Here is a 24809-nt window from a genome sequence, read left to right as displayed (position 1 = left end):
TGAGCCCAGGAGTTTGCCGCCTTGGTAGACGCGAACAAAGCGGTGACGAGAGGTGCCCTCCAGATGGCTTGGGACTCTATGGACTCGGCGACCAGGGTAGTTGCCTCTGCAGTGGTCATGAGGTGCAGCTCCTGGTTACAATCCTCTGGGCTGTCCCAGGAAATGCAGATTACCCTTCAGGTCCTCCCATTTGAGGGAGCAGAGTTCTTTTCAGAGCTGACCGATGCACAGCTCCACGGTCTTAAAGTCTCCCATGTCTCTCTGGCCTCCATTATTCCTGCCCTGGACCCAGGAGACTGGTATGCCGCCCTCAACTTGAAGGACGCATATTTCCTTTTTCCCATGGCACAGGTGTTTCCTTTGTTCTGTGTTGGGCCACCGCTATTTTAAATTTACAGCACTTCCCTTCGGTCTCTCATCAGTCCTGAGAGTGTTTACAAAGTGCATAGAGTCAGTGACCGCTTACCTGAGGTGTCGAGGTGTGCAAATGTATCCATACTTTGACGACTGGCCAATAAAGGGCTAGTCCCAGGATCAGGTGCGGCGGCATCTTGATCGGGTTTGCTCCACCTGTAGCAAGCTGGGGCTGTTAATAAACGAGAAAAAATCTACCTTAATTCTAGTGCAATGCATAGAGTTCACTGGAGTGATCCTCGACCCTACTCAGGCCAGAGCCTTGCTCCCCAAAGCTCAGTTCCAAGCCATGGCGGACCTGATCTTGTGTATGCAAGCCCACACTCTCACCACTGCTCACACGTGCCTGCGTTTGTTGGCCACATGGCAGTCTGTACTTATGTGGTCTGGCACACGCGGCTCCGCCTCAGGCCCCTGCAGGAGTGGCTGGCATTGGTCTACATCCCCAACAGACACAGCGTGGACTGTGTGGTCACGGTCCCGGACCATGTACTGTTGTCACTCAAATGGTGGTAGAGTCATGCATCGGTATTGGAGGGGGTTCCCTTCGCGGCTCCATCCCCATCGGTGACCCTTATCTCTGATGCCTCGGACCTGGGGTGGGGAGCCCACCTGGGAGATCTCAGTACTCAAGGTCATTGGTCAAGTCACAATTGCTCCCTACACATCAACATCAGGGAGCTCAGAGCAGTTCACCTGGCCTGCCAAGCCTTCCTACCTCACATAAAAAGCAGGGCGGTCCAAGTCCTGACAGACAATACAGGTCGTCTGCCCTTTGCCAGGAAGCCCTCAGGCTCCAGAACTTCTGTGTTCAAGACGGCATCCATTTTGTAGCCGCACACCTCCCCAGGGCCAGGAACGCTTTGGCATATTGGCTCAGCAGGACCTTCTCGAGTGGTCCCTTCATCCAGAAATGGTCAGCTTCATCTTCCAGAATTGGGAACAACCCAGGTGGACCTGTTTGAGTCCAGGCAGAACAGGAAATGCCACGTTTTTTGCTTGATTTGGGGGATTGACAGGCTTCCAGTTGAACGCTTTTCTGCTCCCGTGGTCGGGAGCGCTGTTGTACTTTTTCCCTCCAGTGCCGCTAATTCACAGAGTCCTCATGAAAATCAAGCAGGACAGGGTGAAGGTGATCCTCATAGCTCTGGCTTGGCCGCGCCAGCACTGGTTCGGTATGCTGTTGGTCCTCTTGGTGGCTGCTCTGTTACAGCTGCCACTCAGGCTGGACCTGCTGTCCAATGTTCCCTCTAATTTTTTCCATCCATATGCAGAATAAATTTTGTTACGTGCACCAAGGTAATGGCCAGATGTGCACCACCTGTAGAAACAAAAAAACTAGATATAATATTATTTTTAAAAGTTACTAGTAAGGATAAGGAAAAGTTAGGCATTTTAGAACTCACTACTCACAGAATTAAATTTAAGTGTAAGAGAGAAATAAAAATTATGCAATGCATAGACCAGTCAAAAAAACTAAAAAACACACTTTGAAAGAATAAAATTACAGAGAATATATGTGCATTGCAGGAAGTACCAAGAACAACAACAGTGTTGGAAGGGGTGTGTGTGAGAGAGAGAGAGAGAGATTTTGTATGCTGGCTGCTGAGGAGTGCGCTGTCTCTTTAAGGCACTCACTCACCTGAAGGTTTGTTCAGACCTCAGAGCTGCTGCGAGTCCTGAACCCTGTCCCCTCTACCCTGCTCTGTGGAGATGGGGGCGGGGGGGACAACACCCTGACATCAGCACTCTTCTTCCCCCCCCACCTCCCACACTTTGCACAGCCAGCAGGAGGGTCCTGAGAGCAGTTGCAGGAGCAACATGGCTGGAAAGCAGCACGGGGCGGGCACCTGAACACACGCTGCCAGCTGGATGTGCTTGGCTCTGCTAATCAATTGCACAGCCTTTGACTCTCTCCTGGGCGGCCACCAAACCACGCAGCTTACAGGGAACACAGCTGCTGTCCCAAAACCACAGCAGTCTTCTGCATCTGAACTTGGTGGTGCTGCACCTCACGGCTTGGCTGCTGCATGGTTAAATGCGGAGGAGCAGGAGTACTTAGCCACTGTCCAGCAGGCCCTGTTTGACAGCAGAAAACCCTCCACCGAAGCGACCTACCTGGCCAAATGGAAGCGGTTCGCTTGTTGGACCTCGGATAAAGGCATTCAGCCCGAGCAGACCTCGCTGCAGTTGATCCTTAACTAGCTTCTGCATCTCAATCTCTAAGGCCTGTTCCTTTCATCTATCAAGATCCACTTCGCCGTTATTTTGGCTTTCCATCCGCCGCTCGAGGGTAGGTCCGTTTTCACCCAGGACATGACTGCCAGGTTCCTCAGGGTCCTCGAGTGCCTCTACCTGCATGTGTGGGACCTGAATCTCGTGCTGTTGCAGCTAACAGGACTGTCCCCCGACCCCCGGCCTCTGGATTCCTGCTCTCTCCTTCTCCTTTCCTGAAAGGTCACGTTCTTGGTTGCAATAACATCTGGCTGTCGGGTCTCTGAGATTAGAGTGCTACTTTGGAACCGCCCTATACGGTCTTCTAAAAAAAACAAGGTCCAGCTGTGGCTGCACCCAGCTTTCCTGTCCAAGATGGTCTCGCAGTTTCATACAGGTCAGAACATTTACTTGCCTGTTTTTTCCCCAAAGCCACATAAGTCGGAGGAGGAGCATAGTTGCATTCCGTAAGTATAAGGAGAGCACTAGCCTTCTACGTTGAAAGGACCAAGCCATTCCGCAAGTCAACGCTATTGTTCTTCATGGTGGCCAACAGGATGAAAGATCATGCAGTGTCCGTTCAAAGAATTTCTTCTTGGATCACTACCTGCATTCACTGCTGCTATGATCAGGCAAAGGTGCCACCTCTGACGATTGTAACCACCCACTCAACCAGGGCGCAAGCCTCTTCGGCAGCTTTCCTGGTCCAAGTGCCTATCCAGGACATCAGTAGGGTGGCCACCTGGTCATCCGTCCAAACGTTCACATCCCATTACACATTTACCCAGCAGATTAGGAACCCAGGTCTGGCTTCGGTAGAGCAGTACTGCAAGCTGCTAGATTGTGAATTCCAAGTCCACTTCTGAGGATACTACTTGTGAGTCACCTAGAATGGAATCGACATGAGCAAGCACTTGAAGAAAAACGGTTACCTACCCTTTTGTAACTATTGTTCTTCGAGATGCTTTGCTCATGTCCATTCCATTACCTGCCGCCCTACTCCTATGTGAGAGTTGCCAGCAAGAAGGAACTGAGAGGGCGTAGGGTTGGTGGTGCCTAATATACAAAAATGAGCATGATACTCAAGAGGGCGATACAGCCAACCCTATGGATACCACTAAGACAAAAGTCTCCAACGACTGTTCACATGGGCACATGCACACCTAGAATGGAATGGACACGAGCAACACATCTCGAAGAACAACAATTACAAAAAGTTAGGTAACCGGGTTTTTTTGGTTTTTTTTAGCATTTAAAAATGTTTTCTGGACAATCTGTCATGTTGCCTAAAAAATGGGGGAGGTAGGGAACAATGAATTGGCAACTTTTATAGTTTTCATAGCATTACTTTTTTATACTGTTATTACTGTTACTTTAGTGGTGTGGAATTTGTTCTAAAATTTCATATCAAATTGTTTGAAAGACAGCAATTGTAACTGCTGTTTAATAGCTTTCTGTGTGATGCTCAGATCTTGCTAGTTTAAGACCCTGTTACATTACACTCAACTCTTTAGAACTTGATTTGGTAACTAGTAAGAGGCTGTGTCACCCATTTCTACCATGCTGTAAACTGTGTGTGTATTGGTAGAGTTTTCTGAGGATATAGGCAGCTTTCCCTGAGTGCTTGGGTGAGCAGGAACTGCCCAGAGAACATGCACTCTGCGTGGCATCAGCAGCACATGGGGCAATGCACTTTAGGAAGTCCTCTTGGACATCCTGAAATGAGAGATACAATTCTACATTTACAGATTTCTATCATTATTTGAAACTGGTGCTAAGGGTTAGTGAAACAAGTCTCCTAAATAATGAGGAGCAAGATAGAGGCATTGCTGTTTGGATCTTTGCAATTCTAATTCTCAGCCTGCACTTCCCCTGCTCCACGTGTTCTCCGTTCTCAATACTAGTCTCCCTTCCCAACCAATCCCAGTCTATCACCACTCTTCATCTGATTTCAGTCTCCCCTCCATTCCACCAGCCCCACTGGCTCCCATTTCCCTGTCCCGCTCCCAGTCTCATCTACTTGTGCAGCCAGTCTCAGTTGTGTTCTTCCAATCCCAACTTCCACTCCTCCACCAGGCTTTTTACCCAGGACAGGGAAATATTCCACCCCCCCCCCCCATCCACCTACAGGTCTTGCACTTGTGCCCTCTGCATTTGCATTAGACAGCTTCCTCCTCCGTGCTGCCTGGGCCCAGCAGGGAGTCATTGAGAGCAGAGGACAGACAGCCTCCCTGCTCTCAGTTCACATGTCTGGAGCTGGACCTCACAGCAGCCCAGACCTTAGTGATGATGGAATCGTCAGAGATTTTTAGTGCTGAAATGTAAAGTCTCCACTGAGCTTGAGCAGACTGCAGTTTTCAACGGCTCATAACTTAGCTAAAGTTGGGCAGATTTTTTGCCAAATTTCAAGTCCCTGCTCTAAAGCATGGAGGTACTTAGAGGGTTTTTTAAAAAATGGTTAACAGAATTTTTTAACGTGTGGCAAATTGCTGGCACTACTATGATGGGTCTTGCGCTTTCTCTTCTTGGGAGGAGGGGGCGGGGGTTCAGGGCACCGTTTCTTGCTTCTGAACTGGGGTATCAGCTTCCCCACTAGTGTCCTAGAGGAGGGGAGTGGAGAGGGAGGGACCTGGCCCAGGGGCCCTAGGGATAGCGGTAAACCACTTGAACTAGCGGTTCCTTCCCCTGGGCTACTTCCCTCTCCTGCCCTTCAGCTTGTGGGGCTTCCTGCCCTCCCTCTGCACAAACCAGGTGTCCCTTTACCTAGGGTCTTGGTCTTCTTAGCCCACCGCAGCACTTCTCCAAACTCTCCTCTGCTTCCCTCCAACTGCTCTCTGCTCCAACACCAATCCACTCTGCTTCAACTCCTCCTTTGTCTGATTGAAGTGGGGGGTTTTTATCATGTGACTGGCTTCAGGTGCTTTAATTAATCTATAGCAAACTTTCTTCCCTCTACAGGGAATAAAGCTCCCTTCTAACACTCTGCTGCTGCCCTCTGGCCATGCTGTATCACACATGGTTAAAACATTCTTTTTATATCCTCATTCTTGGAAACAGCTGAACCATTGTGCATGAAAATTTTCATACCCCTCCTTCCCCCGTCCCCGTCCCCCCCCAAAAAAAAAACCAACCGCACATAACAGCTAGGAATGGAAAATGTCAGCCCAAACATTTAAGGTTTGGCAACTCTGTAGGCAACTGAAAATAGGGTATTAGAATAGTCAGTGTCAGGCAAACTTACTAATAGGTGAGACTGGAAGTGATGCGTAATATCTGTATTCAAATAGATAAGTCACTTCCCGTTTGGAATGTTGTCATCTTTGCAGGTTTTTCAGTGCTTTGCAGAATCAGGAAATGAGTATGTCTCCAAGGAAGTCATGAAACTCTTGCCAGCAAAACCCACAAAGGGACTGTAATCCCAGGTTGCCATTTCGCATGCAGGAAACTTTATCTATACCAGTGAGACTCAGACTGAGGCTTGGGAGCCATAAGTGCCTCTTTAATGTGTCTCCTGCGGCTCTTTGCAGCACATTATATTAAAACACTGTGTGAGTTAATTATTAACCAATCAGGATGCTTTTACTATGTTGTTAACTGATTGTAGAATACTTGGTCAGTCATTTTGCTGTGAGAAAATACATACATACATACATACATATATATATATAAAAGAAATGGGGGGTGGATGTAAATGAAATAATGAACTCCTAGTATTGTAGCTCTTTTGGATCCTATTGATCACTAGTTTGGTTCCTGAACCACTGAGGTCTGAGTATCACCGATCTATACAATAGAAGCCATAAAAACCATGAAGTAGTCAAGACTTTATTCAGTCCTTCGGTGTCTGACTTGGCCTCATCTGCTACATTACCAAACTGTAACCGATGAAAAGCAATAAAGAAAGTCTTAAGTAATTTATCTAAACATAAATCTCAAATAAATAAATAAATAATCTGTTCTCAGTGGTGATCCTGAAAGATTCACAAGGGGAATATAGGTTTTTCTCTAGAGTTGCACAGTGACAGGTAGTGCCATACAGTTTGGGTTTCCACGATAGTCCAAATGTTGCTGTGGGAGCACCCTGGAAACTCCAGACATCTACTGTAGAATAAAATTAGCATGTTAATTCTCAGATGCAGTTCATGGCTTTGGATGTATCCTCCCACATTTTTCCTTGTCCTTTATTCCTTAGACCCCTCTCCTGAAACTACAGTTATTAACTAAGTACATTTTGTGGTACATTGTCTTGCTTTATGTTTCTTCACTTACTAGCTAACTGGCCGTGGGTCCTCCAATCATTTGTATAAATTAATACCTTTCTCCTGCATATATGTTTCCTCTGCTAATATTCAAATCAAACACGTATACTTATAAGAATAACATTCCTAAGCCGCCTGTACTTTTTTAATACAGCATTGACTGCCTTTGCTGCTTTAGTACACTATATTGACCATCTTTACTCCCTAGCCTGTAGATATAAAGAAAAAACAGGAATAATATCATTTAACGCAGTCACATTTATTTTGCTCAAACTGACCTCTCTAAGATGTTTCCCTTTCATTGTGTGGTTGTCTGAGGTTGAGTTTAAGATTTCCGGACAGAGGGAACAGTCATGTAAGGCCACATAACCTGCAGAGAACTGGAGCAAACTGACTCAAAGGTCACCTTACTAAGACAAGAGTTTGGTACACAGAGACTGAAATCAGACTGTGGTGTACAGCCAGACAGCATTCTCTGTCCACCAGAATTACATTTTTAATTATTTGTTCAACTATTTTATTTGTACCAGTTATTTTTATATTTAAAAATATTCAGTCACCCTAGAATCCTAGGAGGAGAAATACCAAAGAAACCCACCACGGTAGCATTTAACTTCAAAAAGGTAACTACACTAAAATGAGGAAGCTAGTTAAACAGACATTAAAAGGAACAGTCACAAGTGAAATGCCTGCAAGCTGAATGGAAATTTTTTTAAAACACCATAATAGAGGGTCAAACTATATATATATATACCCCCAATTTTTTTTTAAAAAAAAAGTATAAGAGAACCAAAAAACTGCTGCTATAAGCTATCCAATAAGGTAAAAGAGGCAAAAAGACATCCTTTAAAAATTGAAAATCAGATCATACTGAGGTACAGCAGTTCATGTGTAAAAGTATAATTAGGCAGGCGAAAAAAAATTTCTGAAGAGCAACTCGCAAAAGACACAAAAACTAACAATAAACATTTTTAAGTACTTCAGAATCAGGAAGCCTGCCAAACAATCCATGGAGCCACTGCATGCTCAAGGTGCTAAAAGAGCACTCGAGGAAGACAAGGCCATTGTGGAGAATGTAAATGAATTCTTTGCATTGCTCTTTTCTGAAGAGGATGTGAGAAAGAGCCAGTCTTTTTAGGTGACAGATTTGAAGAACTGTCCCAGATTGAGCTGTAAATAGAGAGGAGGTTTAGGAACAAACTGGTAAATTAAATAGTAATAAGTCACCAGGACTAGATGGTATTCATCCAAGAGTTTTCAAATATGAAATTGCGGAATCAGCCTCAGCACCAGATAGCAAATGTGACACTGGTTTTTTAAAAAGGCTCCAGAGATAATCCTGGTAATTACAGGCTGCTAAGCCTAACTTCAATACCAGGCAAATTGTTGAAAGTATAGTAAAGAACAAAATTATGAGACACATATATGAACATGAGATGTTGGAGAAGAGTCAATACAGCTTTTGTAAAGGGAAATCATGCCTCACCAATCTATTAGAATTCTTCAAGGGTGTCAACAAATGTGATAAGGGTGATCCAGTGGATATAGTGAACTTGGACATTCAGAAAGCCTTTAACAAGGTTCCTTACCAAAAGCTCTTCAGCAAAGTAAAGTCATACACTAAGAGGGAAGGTCCTTTCATGGTCAGTAACTGGTTAAAAGATAGGAAACAAAGAATAAATGGTCAGTTTTCATGGGAGCAGTGCTATTCAGTGTATTCATAAATGATCTGGAAAAAGGGGTAAAAAGTGAGGTGGCAAAGTTTGCAGACAATACAAAATTACTCAAGATAGTTAAGTCCAAAGCTGACTGCAAAGAGTTACAAAAGGATCTCACAAAACTAGGTAACAGGGCAACAAGATTGAGATGAAATTCAGTGTTGATAAATGCAAAGTAATGCACATTGGAAAACATAATCCCCAACTGTACATACAAAATGATGGTGCCTAAATTAACTGTTGCCATTTAAAAAAGAGGTTGTGGATAGTTCTCTGAAAATATCTGCTCAGTATGCAAACTACTCTTCTTTGGCTGTCCCTCAATGCGAGGATGATGTCTGCTAAGGGGGTTCATTGGTGGGTTTTTAGGTGGCTGAGGAGCCCAATTTGTGCCCTGCAGCTTTTCCCACAAAAGTGACAGGTGTAATGTTGGAGGATACATAGTTGTTGGCTGGACTGTTGTGCCCTTTCATTCCTCCTTTGCAGCTTCTCTGTCTCGTGAGCACGTCTGTTCTCCTCAAAGTGAGCTGTGGCTTGGTGTATGGTGTGGCGCCACTGTGTTCTGCTCTGCTCCGAGTCCTCCCAGTTTGTTGGGTTGATGCCTCCCTTTTTAATGTGTACTTTCAGTATGTCTTTGAAGTGCTTCCGCTGCCCTCCTCAGTTCCTTCTTCCCTGACTTAACTGAGAGAAGAATACTTGCCTCGGGAGGTGAGTATCAGGCATGTGTGTGTCAAGTGAGGAAAGTAGATAAAACATTATTCTCTTCATTTACAGATGAGGTAGTAATGGAAGCACAGAGAAATAAGAGACCATCAAATGGCGTATCAGTGATTGAACATGGGTTTCTTAATTTTTTCTGTTCTTGTTTTTGTAAATGTCTATGGAAAAATTTGGAAAACACATTGGACAATAATAAAACAAAGTAGGTTAGAAAACAATTTCCAGTTTTCCAAAATTTCTACTTTTTTGTTCCTTTTTCAACCAGGTTTACTGAATGTTTACATTTCAATGTGGGGTAATATAACCCAAACAAGCTGTCAAAGAAGACATCACACAGACCGTGCATATGAAGAAGAGGTCATCAGGAATGGATAGTCAGTGATACTGCATTAGTCATTGGAAAATGTTTGTTTTTCAAAAGTGAAAAACAGCTTAATTTAGAAAATTATTTCTTCAATATTAGTGTGAATTATTTCAGCTGAAAATATTTGTTTGTAAAATTGATTTTGAAAGCTGAACTTCCCCTCTTTATTTTTAAACTGGGGTGGTTGAAGCATCAGTTGCAATGTAAAATCAAATTAGCAAGAGCTTTTTGACAAACAGATACCATTGTGTTTTCTGATGGATGCTGTTGTAGATTGAAATTCATCATATGGTGATAGTGATTTTTTTTTCTGTGTCTGATTTTGAAATGTGACTTTTTTCATACTATCTCTATTCAGCCACTACAAATCATATTTTTCATAGACTGTGTGATATTAATCTCCATGGGGTGGACACCTCTATGCAGGTGCTATAGATCTCCCCCTCCTCCAGTTAATTCTGGTTTTAATCTCACTTCCTTTGATTTATTTACTTATGTCATGTGTAATGTGTCTGGCTTCTTGCCCTCACGCTGCTTTCCCTCTTGTATACATTTGATACATTCTTGCTATTTCACTGCTCTCTTCCACCTTTTGCTTTTGTTCTTGTTGGTTTGACTGTGTTATTTTTGTGGACAAGCAGGTTTTATTCTGTTATCTAATGACGCTTTTCTTCTACAGTTTGTTCATCAATGTGTTACTTCACTTATTAATTCTTGGATTACGTGAGCTCCTTCATTTAGCGTATTTAAGGAAAATGTGTGAATCAAATTAGGGGTGGCAGTGTTACAGAGAAATTTGGTCTGCTAGGTGATGCTGGCTCTTCAAATGCTTATGATTGATTTTTTTAGTTCCTCTTTAAACGTGCTTTCATGCAGCCCCAAAATCTAACCATATGTTTCTCAAGAAGCTGACAGAAATCCCATTGGCTGATTCATAGAGGTTGCTCATTCTAGAAGCCCTCTGTCTTTTTCTCCCTTATTTGAGCTTGCTGTCACACCCTACACATCCCCCCCCGCCCCCGAGCTGGGTACTGTATCAGCAAATTTGAGAGTATAAAATCACTTTATACTGAGAACTAAGAGTTTTTCATGGAGGAGGGGGAGAAAGTTCTTAAAACAAAACAAAAAATATAACTGATTCTTGGACCCCCGATACAGGGCAGTCTTTGCGGTATCTTTAGCAGGATCAAAACACGGATTAGGCGTTTATGTGGATAAAGACATGTACAGTTATATTGATGCATAAGGGTTTATACCTCATATATTTCAGAGAATAAAATACCACTATCTAACCGGAATTAAAAATAACTTTCCTTATGAGCATGTTGGTACATGGTGCTTGCACCTTCTTTTGAAGCATCTGGTACTAGCCTCTGTTAGAGAAGATACCAGGCTAGATGGAATTTGGCAGATAAGGAATGAAATTTCCTATATTCTTAAACAAAACATTCTTGTACATCATAAGGCAAGGTGCAATAAAAATGGAACCATTGCGTTGCATAGCTCTGCTACGTACATGAATTAAGCGGGTTTGAAAGAACCTCATGATTCAGTGGCTATATATATATAAAATCAGGTAACAAGCAAAAATGTTAGATGCCATAGATGAGTTCACCTATGCATTTAAATTAAAATTTGTGGTACAATAATTTCAGTGTCGTCGTGACAGTAATGAAAACTAGATTATATTGAATCAAAGAAATTATATTTTGTATATGCAAGCAAGTGCAAAGTTGCTCTGATTTCTTTAAAGGCCTATTTCAATTTAATAAACTTGAAATTGGCTTGCAGTTGGAGGACAACAGAGGTTAACAAATGTTTTCTTGATTGAGACTACAAAACTTGGAAAGACTTGGAAAGAACCATTAACAGGGTTTAGTTTACCAGATGCAAACAAAATCTTTAGATATATTACCAGAAAAAACATCACACGCTGTTGGTTGGACAAAGATGGCTAATTACTAAAACTAATGCAGAGCTTCTCACCAAGGCTTTGTTGAAAAACACAGTTGGCACATACCATTATGCAGCGTCCCTGGCAGTGTCAGCAGAGAACCAAAGCTTGGGATGAGTATGGGTAATTGAACAACATACTCACCTGTAAAGGCGGATCCCCCCAGAACAGCCTTGACACACGTTGGCAGGATAAAATGGGCCCAAGGTTCTGTGTATTAATGGGCCAGATTCTGATCTCCATCACATAGGTGAAAGTCAGAATAACTCAACTGAAATGAATAGTTACTCAAATGTACACTATTGTAACGTACATCAGAATCTGGAGCTGGGTATATGACTGCCCTGCTGAGTTGACTCTGGCACCTCTTTCAGCAAGCCTTCCCCTTCCCTACCCCCAACTCCTTCTTGGGTACAGCTCTCTGACTGCAGCTCCCTTCTGCTTTCTGAGGCCTGATTTTGAGGTATCTTTTATTTATCCTTTGGCTGTTGCCATTTCTTCTGGAGGAGGGGAATGTAGAGCTGTTTTGTGGTAGGAGGAAGGACATGGGGTTTCTGAACTGTGGTAGGACAAACGGAAGCAGCAGGAGGCATGCGGTATCAAGCTGGTGATGGGATGGGTTTTTCTCTTCTGTGCGGAGGCCTGCTACAAAGTTCCTGGGGCCTTGCAACATAATTTAGAAATAATGCACAGTCACAGTCCAAGGGACCTTGAATATTGGGAAACTTGGGGCTTGTCCACGCGGTGGAGTAGTGCGCACAATGAGTGTGTGATTTCTAAAGTACGCTAATGTGCTACACATTAATTGGTCCATGTCGACCCTGCTGGTGTGCACTGGAAGTTACTTAGTGTGTCTTCAGGTAGTAGTCTTTTAAACAGCACTATGTTGAAGTGCACTAGGGAACTTTTAATGTGCAACACATTAGTGCACTTTAGAAATCACACCTCAGTAGTGTGTGCTGCTGCATACAGACAGGCTCTTGGTCAGATACTGCCTTGTCTGTATCTATTCTGTAGATAGTGGTCTGCAGGGCTGTCACTTGGTTACCTTCCATAAGGCTAAATTCATTATAAAATATTATGAATAAAACATAGCAAGAGAGAGAGAGACTGCATATATATTATACAGATATTGACAACTTACATCAGTTCCTCACAAGTAGAATGGCTAGCTTGAATATTACCTACTTACTTTTTTACATACAAAGATAATTTAAGAGCTCATTAAAAGGAGGGTTAGCGCCCCCATGAGAATAGCGTTCTGTTTTTTCCTGTGAGGGGCAGAATATTCTATAAATTGTACCAAACAGCAGCCTGGGATTTTGACGGCAATCATTTTTCACTCTACCATAGCTGCTCTAACTGCCTCATTATAGATTTTAATTTTAGTCTTCAACATCTCTTTAGGGGGTGGGGTGAACAGATTCTCTTCAGTCCTTTTCAGCCTGTTGCTATTAAGTGTTAAATTAGTATAGTTGATAAGTATGGGTGGTTTGGTTTAAGTACGAATGCATGTTTTTGAAAGAGGTCAGAGTGTCAAAAATTGCAGTAACAATGGTGACAGACGGTAATTACACAGTTACTGCATGAAATTTTGAGATTTACGGCAAGATGTAGAAATAACTACACTGCCATTGCGTGAAATGGAGCTATCACAAAATCTTCAAAGACCTTGTAGTAACTCGTGATTAGCACATGTTTAACCAGTCACCCCACTGTAGCATGCAGCCGAAGGGTTTCAGTTACACTCAGAGCTTATTCGGTATTCATGTTTGAGATAAACAACAACCTGTTTTTGCCTGGACATCCATATATACATATTTTGTTTTACAGAATTTCTACTCCAAATCTCATTTAATAAACTTCATTTCAAACCGTAAGAATCCTTATTTAGAATTTTGACTATTGACTTTTATTTGAGGCCTGTCCTTTTTTTATATTTTAAACAAACTCACTATTCTTCAAGTGCTTGCTCATATCGATTCCATTCTAGGTGTATGTGCTCCCATGTGCACAGTCATCAGAGACTTTTGCCTTAGCAATATCCATAGGGTCGGCTGCGGCACACCCTTAAGTGTCATGATCATGTGTCGGTATATTAGGTGCCGATGACCCTAGGCCATCTCAGTTCCTTCTTACCACCCATGATGGTTGGTCGGAGCGCCTTGTCTTGCATCGCAAGAGGGTTAGCAGTTCTTAGAGTCCATTGTTGTCTCCTTTGTGTTAGAGGTGTAGTTTAGGAGTTTGAGTCCCAGCTGGGACTTCACCTCAGAATGGGGCATGCCCCGTTCCCCAGGCTTTAAGCCATGTTCATCATGCAGTGGCCGATGCCTATCAGTGACCCCCACAAGAGCTGTTTAAAGTGTTTGGGTGAGTCCCACAGAAAGGACAAGTGCAGGATCTGCAAAAACATTCACCCTCAAACTCAAAAGGAGCAGAATATCTGCTTGAGGGCCCTCCTCATGGAAGCTGCGTTTTGTCCTGCCTCAGAGCCCTCTTGATCGGACTCCATTCCTGGCACTTCAGGATCAGTGCGCAGCGCACAGCTGGCACCATAATCCACCCTGCACTCTTCCCCCTCCCCACTGCCTAAGAAGTGGAAGCACCCGCCGGCACCGCAAGAAAAGGGGGCTTTGGGCAAAGGAGCTGTGTTTAGCCATGTGCCCACCCCAGAGCTGCTCAGGGGTACCGCTGTGGTTGGACCCCCTAGCCCAGCCAGGGATTCACCTCTGACTTCTAGGAGCAGCAGGGGGTCCAAGCTCCTCTTAGGGCTATCTGTGCCCAAAGTGGGCCCGGTGGCCAAAGAACAAATAGACTAGCTGGCACAGCAGATGCCAAGCCAGGCAACGGACCTGGCTAAGGCCCTGGCATTTAAGGCCAAACCAGTTATGGGACCACCCGCTCAAGCAGTGGAGAATTCCTGGTCCCTAGTCCTCAGGCATTGATCTCCATTACTGCAGCCTAGGACTCCAACACTACAGCCTCGCTCCTCGGTTAGAAGACCCAGGTCCCTGATGCCAAGATCTCCACCTACAAGGCATGGGACACCTGAGTCTCCCACCAGAGATCGCCACAGCGTAGATCACCATCACTTAGGCGGCCTCCCAAGTGTCAATTCTCCCCTATGCAGGATCATTCCTGGTCAGGGCACCAGTCTCCGGCTCCCCAGTACCACTCTTCGAGCAGCCACCGATCCTTGCCCTCTCCTTACCGGTCCCCGACAAGGGTCAGTCAGCAGACTCTGGCATTTGCGGCTCCACCTTGATTACTGGAAGGGCAATTGTCCGAGTTGGAAGGGAAGTTCAGCCCCTCCCCGATAAAAGGCGAATCGCCACTGGCCCACAAAACCAGCAATGGTGGCATGGAGGCACAGGCAGTGGTCCGCTCAGTGGCAAAACTGGAATAGGAGGGGTGTACCTGTTGTGCCAGTCCCATACTCCCACTGTTCCTCCCAGGCTGCATCGGACAAATCCAACACGGGAACAACACAGTGGACCCCAACTCCCAAGGAGCCACCCCCAGACAAGCAAGGGGAAGCCACCCCTCCCATTGCGGTGCAGTCGTCTTTGCCTTCTCCAGATGAAGCGATGGTGGGGCTCTTGCAAACAAGCAAACTCCTTCTTTTCTCCCGATCACTTCAAGGAGCAGCAGACCTTGCTGAAAAGGGTGGCCGCCAACCTGAACTTAGAGGTCGAGGAGCTAGCAGAGGAGTCCAACAACCTCTTTAATGTCATACCCTCCTCTACTCCGGCCCAGGTTGTGTTGCCCGTCCTCCCAGGGGTCCTAAAAATTGCTAAGTCTTTGTGGCAGATCCCCTTTTCCATTCTGCCTACCTCCAAGAAGGCAGAAAAGAAGTGCTATGTCCCAGGTAAGGGATTTGAATACCTATATTCCCACCCTCCACCAGGGGTCCCTGGTTCTGTCAGCCATCAACAGAAGGGATAGGCAGGGCCACGCGAGCGGCACACCAAAAAATAAAGATGCCAAGAAGATGGACTTGTTTGGCAGGAAAATTTATTCACAACCATCAATTTTGAATGTTTAGCCATCAGGCCCTGCTGGGCAGATACAACTTCAATCTGTGGGTCTCCATCTGTAAGTTCAAAGAGGGCCTTCCACAGGACCAAGCCCAGGAGTTTGCCACCTTGGTGGAAGAGGGCAAAGCTGTGGCGAGAGGTGCCATCCAGATGGCATGGGATGCTACGGACTCGACATCCTGGGCAGGCACCTCTAGGGTGGTTATGAGGTGCAGCTCCTATTTACTGACCTCCGGGATGTCCCAGGAGATGCAGACTACCATTCAAGACCTCCCATTTGAGGGAGCAGGGCTCTTCTTGGAGCTGACTGATGAATGGCTCCATGGCCTTAAAGACTTCTGTGCTACCCTCCATTCCTTGTGTCTACATACCCCTCACCATTCAGTCCCCCACCTCCTCCGCTTCTGTTGAGGTTCTGGGGTGTCCTCGGTCCAGCTCCTGTCAGCTCTTCCAGCCCAGGAAGAATGACAGAGACAAAGGTTTTAAACAGTGGCACCCTTCGTCTTCCCATTCCTCTGCCCCTCCTGGTTCTTCCAGAGGCCAAAGAAGCCAGAAGCAGATGTTTTGAGGATGCACCTGAGGATGGTGCCCGAGTCACTTCCCAGCATCCACCCCCACTGCTCTTTCTTCAACCCCCTTTGCCCCTTCCGCTCTGCCTGATCATGGCTGACCTCGGACTCTGGGGTGCTTGACATAATATCTTTGGGCTACTCCTTGCAGTTCCTGGACTACCTTCTGCATCTCAAGCTCCAAGGCCTATCCTTTAACTGTCAGGGTCCATTTGGCTTTTATCTTGGCCTTCCATCTGCCGCTCAAGGGTAGGTCGGCTTTCACCCAGGATATGACTGCCAGGTTCCTCAAGGGCATTGAGTGCCTCTACCCACTCGTCAGGGACCCCGTTCCTCCATGGGACCTGAATCTTGTGCTGTTGCAGCTCATGGGAACCCCTTTGAGCCTCTGGCTTCCTGCTCTCTCCTTCTTTCCTGGACGGTTCTTGGGTGCCAGTCCAATTTGGCAGATTCTAGGGATTGACTGACTGCATGGAGTAGGGTGTATCTGATTTAAAGGTTTCAGAGACTTGTATGCTGTGTGTGAGCTCAACAGCAGTGCTTTGAAAAATAGAAAGTTATAAAACTGATATGCTGTTGTTGAATTACTTTTGTGCCATTTAGTTCTCCATAATTAAATTTTCCCCTAGCTGAGAGCAGGAAGGAATCTTCAGAACCACTTAAAGAAGCTATGTTCAATAACATCTGGTTTAAAATTCTGTGTGTTGTCTGAATGGAGAAATCAGGAAAAGCATCTCATTTTAAATATATGACATCACTACAAGGTATTACAAAGTTATCTTGTATTCTGATTACTCTGGTACAATTTCTTCTTGAAATAATCAATAAATTACTATTAAATAGCTATCTTAACTTTGTTAGAGCTGTTAGTCAATTATGTAATATATATTTACACAGTATTTCTAGGCCACAATCCTGGAAAGCACTAAGCAAATGCTGAAAGTGAGCACATGAGTAGTTTAGTGAAATTAATTAAATTAAAGTTAGGCATGTGCTTTAGTGGTATATAGAATCATCGGAACCTTAATTTGTGTGTGTGTAAGTGTAACCATTATGGCATGTTTTGGTCATTGGGCTTTCCTTTTGCCCCATTGTCCTCAGTTAGCTTTCATGGCAGTACCATGCAGAGAAAATTGAATCCTTGTTTGTCACCAGGTGCCCATTCCAATATTCAGCTTCTAACTCTGAGGCCAGAAATAAAACTTACTTGTGCTCCAGAACACAATAGTGGATAAATCCAGTGTAATTCACTCTATCCAATTACAGTTGTTGTAAAGTAAAAGCAAAGTTTGTTTCACATAACGCAAAATTAGAGAAAATACCAAAATTAAATATAAGCAGAATGTTTAATACTAGTAATTATTAAAAGCATGGCCAGGTACCACTGAAGGCTTTTTTGGGACTACATTCACGTGCACGAGGGAATTTTCAATGCTTGCCAGCAGGGTCCACACAGGCCAGTTGCTAGTGTGCATTAGAATTTACATTCCTCTAGTCTGGACTAATGAACTACATAGACTAGTCCTGAGCTAAGTTACATAGTATAGTTAAGCAAGATGAAAATATCACTTTTGGTCTTATGCTGTTGCTGCCAAGCTGATGGTATGAATTCAGTGGAAGCTGGACCTAGAGTAAAACTGTGCAGCAGGTTTTTTTGTACAATGAAGTTTAATATTTATCTAAGTAGTGATAATTTTTTCTCTTCCTTTTCTAGAGTTTAAATTAAGGTTTTCTTGCCCAATTTAACCGACTAAGTTTAACCATTGCACATAAAAAACCCAGCATCTTTTTCTTCAACACCAAACGGAATGTCTCTTTACCATCCAAATAGAAATAACATTATAAATCAAATATAGTAGTTAACAGCATATAAAGTTAAATGGTCTTTTCCAAAGTATTAAGGCCTTCCCTCGTTTGTTATGTAATATTTTTTAAAAATTCAAAATCTTTCATTTTCCTCTTATCCCTCCCTTTTTAAATTTTCCAGTCATAAAAACGAGAGCTTAAAGGAGCAAGTTAAAACTTTTAGACATATACACATGTCAGATTACACAGAGACTTGGCTATTTGGGCACAGGAAACTGTGGCACATATGTTACAGTAGAACCACAGAGTTACAAACTGACCAGTTACCCACACACCTCATTTGGAACCGGAAGTATGCAATCAGGCAGCAGCAGAAACCAAAAAAAAAAAAAAAAGCAAATACAGAACAGTACTGTTAAACATAAACTACTGAAGAAAAAAAAAGGAAAGCAGTGTTTTTCTTCTGCATAGTAAAGTTTCAAAGCTGAATTAAGTCAATGTTCAGTTGTAAACTTTTGAAAGAGCAACCATAATGTTTGCTCAGAGTTACAAGTATTTCAGAGTTACGAACAACCTCCATTCCCAAGGTGTTCATAACTCTGAGTTCTTCTGTAGTTAGTTCACTTAAAAACTGGTTTAAAAATAAGTTTCTTTGGCTTTACTTTATCAGCAAATGTACTTTTCTATTTTACCACATGCTGCATATCCTAAAAGTGCAAATGCTACTACAGATCCAAGACTAAAATACTGCATAATGTTTTCTATAAGAAACGAACATCTCAAAGTATATCTGCCTGCTGTGGTTTACTTCAAATTAAAATTGCCTTTTTTGTAGAAAATTCCTTGGTATAACTAGTACTGCTCTCTAATTTTATTGTCACCAGTTTCACACTAGTATAACTTTGATGGAGTTACCCCTGATTTACCTTGATGCAAGAGCAAAACTAAATGCTATCTTGCATAGTCATTTACACCTGTGCAAAGTAGGGTGTAGCACTACCATTCTGATTTGCCACTTTTCTACATTCACAGGTGTAAATGACTAAATAAGCTGTGAAAAAATGGAGAATCAGCTCTTGTGGTTGAGATTTCCAAACTGGAAGGAGGAGGACAAGGGAATTAGGCTATGTATACGCTACAGTCTATGTCAGCAAAACTTTGTATGTCGCTCAGGGGTGTGAATATTCCATTCCCCTGAGTGGCATAAGTTACACTGGCATAAGTGTTCGTGTGCACAGCACTGTGTCAGCAGACTTGGTATGGCCAGTACCTCATCTGCTCACATACTGTGTGAAGTTACATAATTGTGTGATTAAAAGTGTTTTGTGGACACTGTTTAAGCTTCTGTTTGAAAATGTGACCATTAAGATAATCAGGAGTCAGTTACATTAATTTAGATAATTTACAGTTTAGCTACTCGTTTCTGAACTTATCAAAATGTGGCTCTGTCAACAATGTGCACTAAATAGAGAACAAATTCTATTACTGTATTTGTTGCAGAGTAAAAAGAAATGCAGTCTATTTTCAGATTAGTTTTAACTAACGTGGAATTGCAGATTCAGGCAAGGTATAATGAATTTTGTGTGCTTTTCAAGGTTTCTTCCCCACTCTGAACTCTAGGGTACAGATGTGGGGACCTGCATGAAACCCCCTTAAGCTTATTTTTACCAGCTTAGGTTAAAACTTCCCCAAGGTATAAACTATTTTACCTTTTGCCCTTGGACTTTATTTGCTGCCACCACCAAGCGTCTAACAAATATATAACCGGGAAAGAGCCCACTTGGAAACATCTTTCCCCCAGAATCCTCCCAAACCCTACACCCCCTTTCCTGGGGAAGGCTTGATAAAAATCCTCACCAATTTGCATAGGTGAACACAGACCCAAACCCTTGGATCTTAAGAACAATGAAAAAGCAATCAGGTTCTTAAAAGAAGAATTTGAATTGAAAAAAAAAAAGTAAAAGAATCACCTCTGTAAAATCAGGATGGTAAATACCTTAGAGAGTAATCAGATTCAAAACATAGAGAATCCCTCTAGGCTAAACTTTAAGTTACAAAAAGACACAAAAACAGGAATATACATTCCATTCAGCACAGCTTATTTTATCAGCCATTTAAACAAAACAGAATCTAACGCATATCTAGCTAGATTACTTACTAAGTTCTAAGACTCCATTCCTTTTCTGTTCCCGGCAAAAGTATCACACAGACAGAGAGAACCCTTTGTTTCTCCCCCCCTCCCTCCAGCTTTGAAAATATCTTGTCTCCTCATTGGCCATTTTGGTCAGGTGCCAGCGAAGTTATCCTAGCTTCTTAACCCTTTACAGGTGAAAGGGTTTTTCCTCTGGCCAGGAGGGATTTAAAGGTGTTTACCCTTCCCTTTATATTTATGACAGTGCTTCTAGCCAAGAGAGAGCATAAACTATGAAAAGTTTATACTTTTCTATTCATGATCCAATTAAAAATTCAAGCTAGAAACTTCCCCATAAAGATCCTGATATCAACATTTAAACTACACTAACACTGGGATACAGGCTTTTAAGACACTGGCAATCTATAGTTTAGTGGCTCTCTAAATACTATGAATCTTTTACTAGCAAACACAATCTTGGTATCACCAAAAGGGATCCCAACTATGGCTAATAGTCTTGGTGCAGTTTGCTGTTTTTACTTACTCCGTAGGATGCTCCTGTTTTCCTGTTAGAGATTGACCATAAGAAACCACATTAATTCAGTGGATTTGAGCGTTCAGTAATGATGAATGTTGCCATTTTAGTGAAAGTGTCTGAAATTATACTGTGCCTATGAATGTTTGTTGGGACTTTCTCTGCAAGTTTGTAAAGTCAAATATTTCCTGTAGTCTCTTATCCAAAATTATTTATTGGCCAACTAATGGAAAATAGCTTCTGGACTATAATTGCTCCTTTGAACAAAGTATTTGAACAGTTTTCACTACATAGTAAAGTTCCCAGATAAAAGCAATTATTGTGCTTTTTCTGTGGATATTTTAAAAAGTTAGTATTGAAAGAGTTTTCAGTTTACTGTTCAAAACACTAAAAACCATCACGTTTGTTAGGACTGACTGCATGTTGTTGTTTTGAAATTGTTTTTGCTAAAAGCATGAAGATATCAGAAAACAGAGAACAATTTTTACTTTTTCAGTTCCATCAGGGAAATTTCCACAGTGAGACTACAAAGAGATAAAATACAAGAATATCCTTGTCTAATGTGAATTGTGCTTACATTTGCCAAATGTACCAGTTTCTGTTTATGCTCTAGAACAGTGTAGGATAGCCTCTATTTTCTGAAACTCTCTTCAAAGAACAGTCTTCCTTCTACAGCAGACAAAGAAAATACTTTTTAAAAAAATGCCGTACTTGTCCTAAAATTTTAGCCTCCTATGTATCAGGATATTTGCCTTTTTCTTAGAAGGAGGGAAATTAAACCACATTTAAATCAGTGTTATCAGCATGTTCTCTTCACTCACTGTTAAAGAAGAAGTTAAAGATCTTAAAAATGTCACAGGAGTTGCTAGGTCATCCAAGAAACCTTTGGAATACATTTGGTATTGCAACTCTTCAACCTGGTCATTCCTTTTCAAATACTCTGCCTCTTCAGTCTTTCTCAGTCTAGTACTCATTTGACTACATTCATCCCCAAGACATTCAAACCAACTACTCTGTATCAGAATACTGCCTTAAAAAGCCACACCACCTGTAACTGCTTTCAGTTGCATTGAAAACAATGCCTTGTTATCACAGATAGAATCTGTCTTAAAAGGAGAGTTTGATCTTCTAAAGGCTCAACAAGAGGAGACATAAACATTCTTCCTCCTTTCCTCCTCTTCCCCTCCCCCCCCTTTGCAGTGTGACTTACTTTTGTCGTGGAAAGAGATGACGTTTTACAAGAGTAGCAGGAGATGCTGGCTTAAAATTTTTTCAGAATATTTTCAAAATCTATAGTTCCTAGCCTAATTGTGAGATGTATTATATGGCTTTATTCCTGATAAATAGACTTTTCTACCAAGCAGAAATCCTTTCAAATCCATTTAAAGAAAAACCATTTGAGGAGGACTTGGTTAAAACTCTGAAAGATTTTCCAGAGTTAAATCTAATTTTGGAGGAGAAAAGGCCAATCCTCAACACTCACATCTTGGAGAATCTTCTCTTTTGTAACAAAGTAATGTTTGAAAGCTATGAATTTGATAACTGTAAACATATATATATATGGGCTAGAAAGTCAGAAATCCCAGCAAGAGCCTTGTCCTGTTGAATCCCAGCACCATGATACTTCTCTGGGAAATACAGTTGCCTTTTATTCGTGGGAGTCAGCAGGCCACCAAGTATGGATGAATGCTATCAATTGTCTTTTGAGACTAGTTCATGGCATTTTTATTCTTGTCTCTAAATGGTGTGTCGGGTTAGATGGGCATTTGAAGAGTTAAATTAACTTGGCTAAAGAAAATATATGCTTTGCTGGAAGGTAATTGATAAGATAGGAGGAAAAGTCCTTTAATAAAAAGCCCTAGTTACCAAGGGTGGTTCTACTGGCTTAAACAAAGAGAGAATTTCTCAAGTAGTAAGGTGGGCTCTGATAGATGAGATATAAAAGGGTGAATTCTTGAGGGGTTTGTTACTAGTACCTGCCTGACCAGGTTGAAGCCAGCCTATATGGGTTTGAGCATCCCTGGGTCTAGTCCTGTTGTAAGTTCCTGATCCATACTTATAATTGCACATTACTATATGTGTGTGATGATAGCTTAGGCATTTAAGGCACATTTGGAGCAACTGTATAAAAACCCATTTGGTCTTTGAATTTAATAAAGGAATTTATGGTTAAATGGGTGTCGTGGCAGTATCCTATATTAATAATAATAATTCTAATGCTTTGGCATAATTCCCTCTTAGCCTCTCAAATTGAGGCCAGGTTTACATTACAAGGGGTTTGTTGGCGTAGCTATGTCAATAAAGGGTATGCAGAAATCACACCCTCTAGCTGGCATAGCTGTGCCAGCAAAACTTGCAGTAGGGACACAACTGTGCCAACAGAGTGCTTCTGTCAGCATAGCTAATGTTCAGGGAAGTGGTGTAGCTATGCCAGCAGAAAAACTCCTTCTGTTGGCATACTTTGCGTCTAAACTAGGGGGCTCTGCTTATATAACCACACCAATATAGCTATACCAGCAAAGCATTTGCGGTAGTGTACGCAAAGTTGGAATTAAAGGAGAAGCTTCCCGACTTCACATTTGAAAATTCCTCCAACAGTTCTAATCCTTCATTGTCAGACATTTGGGGATGTTCTCCATTTTATTGAAAAAAAAAATAACTGGAGGCAATAACCTGCTGTATTAGTCTTAGCAGCAAAACATACAACGCTGCATTTCTACCATCTTTGATTGCTGGCTAAAGTACATCTAGCTACATGATGTTTTAGCCTCAACTGATCTTCAGAATGCATAATTATACCATACATCTCAAAGCCCAAAGTATCCTTGTTTTTTATTAATGCCAATTGAATACTCTCTATTCCATTTTCACCTTCTCTGTTAGAATTTCTCCTAACATTCTCAGGATACTTTAGCATTCCCCTGTCAGGCTGACATTCAAATAATTCCCTACCTTTTTTCCTGAATAATGATGTTTTTATCATTTGCACAAGCTCGGTTTGCGCTATGAAAGGTCTACAATACAATGTTGTCTAGGATTCATTGTCTAGAGAGCTGGCTTCAGTTAGTTCAATCCTTATGCCACCTTACAGCATAGTTTGTGATGCATCAAGACTTTTCCCTCTTTCAAAGAAGAGTCTGCGAAGTATTCAGATATACAAGTGAATACAGCAGCAGAAATGCCTATATACCAGACAACTCCTTCAATTTCCTAGGACTAATGACATAGTTATTTGAACTGGTAGTATGGGTTCATCTCCACAGCTTTCCTTTTTGTCATTCCTTTTATCTCAGTGGGACTTGAAATAAACAGCTTTATCTTCCCAAGGGAATGTGAAACTTTCACCCTCCTTGACCTTAAATCAGAAGGAGAAAAACCTGCCCCAGCCAAAAAAATTAGCCTTGACTACACAATCCTTCCTTCCCAAAAGCATGGGCAAAGATGTGGGCTTTGAAGGAATATGGCTCAGATCTCTTGCATTTCAGAGTAGCTTGGACCAGGGTGAGAGGAAAGAGTTCAGGGTCTCTGACAGAGAATACGTTGCCAACAGCTTTCTCATTTATTAAACTTAGAAAACAATATCGCATGAGTGCTTATGTTGATCCCAACTGAGGCAGCCTCCCAAATATGCAAGTCCAAGCCACTTAAAGATTTGTAGATTAAAATCAACACCCTGAATTCTGCTGGGAAGCTAACAGGCAGCCATTATAGATCATGGAGCACTGGTGCCACAAGCTCATAGAAAAAAACTTCACTTAACATATGAGCTCCTGTGTTCTGCACCACGTTGTTTTCAAGTTGTTAAATTGCAGCCCAATTGCAGTAACCTAATCTTGAGATGACAGAGGCTTGGATCATGGAAGTGTGATATGCCTCTGAAAAAAATCGCCACAATCTCCTTGTCAGATATAGATGGGAAGAGAGCAGCCCTGGTCACTCTTGCTATACTATTAAGAGAAACTGGAGATATGACAATATCCCCAGATTATCTCTGGTATCAAAGTGCAAGTATATACCCCCAGTGAATGTGTAATCTATACACTACTGTCTGGCTGTTTTCCATATAATGTCAGCATACCTTTAATCTG

At 42.5% G+C, this 24809-nt stretch overlaps 1 protein-coding gene across 15 annotated transcripts in view; it reads left to right on the top strand.

The window, feature by feature from the left end:
- Positions 1-24809, top strand: part of MGMT (O-6-methylguanine-DNA methyltransferase) — a 369933-nt gene that overhangs the window by 121058 nt on the left and 224066 nt on the right. The window contains exon 1 of one of the 15 annotated variants that reach the window (XR_012160044.1): positions 9232-9313. The exons of 13 other annotated variants lie outside the window; for them this stretch is intronic. The gene's annotated coding sequence lies outside the window, so the exon portion shown is untranslated. Of the gene's footprint in view, positions 1-9231; positions 9314-9579; positions 9700-24809 lie in introns of those variants that run through there. One more of the 15 variants, XR_012160043.2, reaches the window with a different exon arrangement.

This window comes from Lepidochelys kempii, chromosome 7, assembly GCF_965140285.1.
Source record: "Lepidochelys kempii isolate rLepKem1 chromosome 7, rLepKem1.hap1, whole genome shotgun sequence".
Classification (NCBI taxonomy): Eukaryota; Metazoa; Chordata; order Testudines; family Cheloniidae; genus Lepidochelys; species Lepidochelys kempii.
This window is presented reverse-complemented; position numbering and strand designations above follow the sequence as displayed.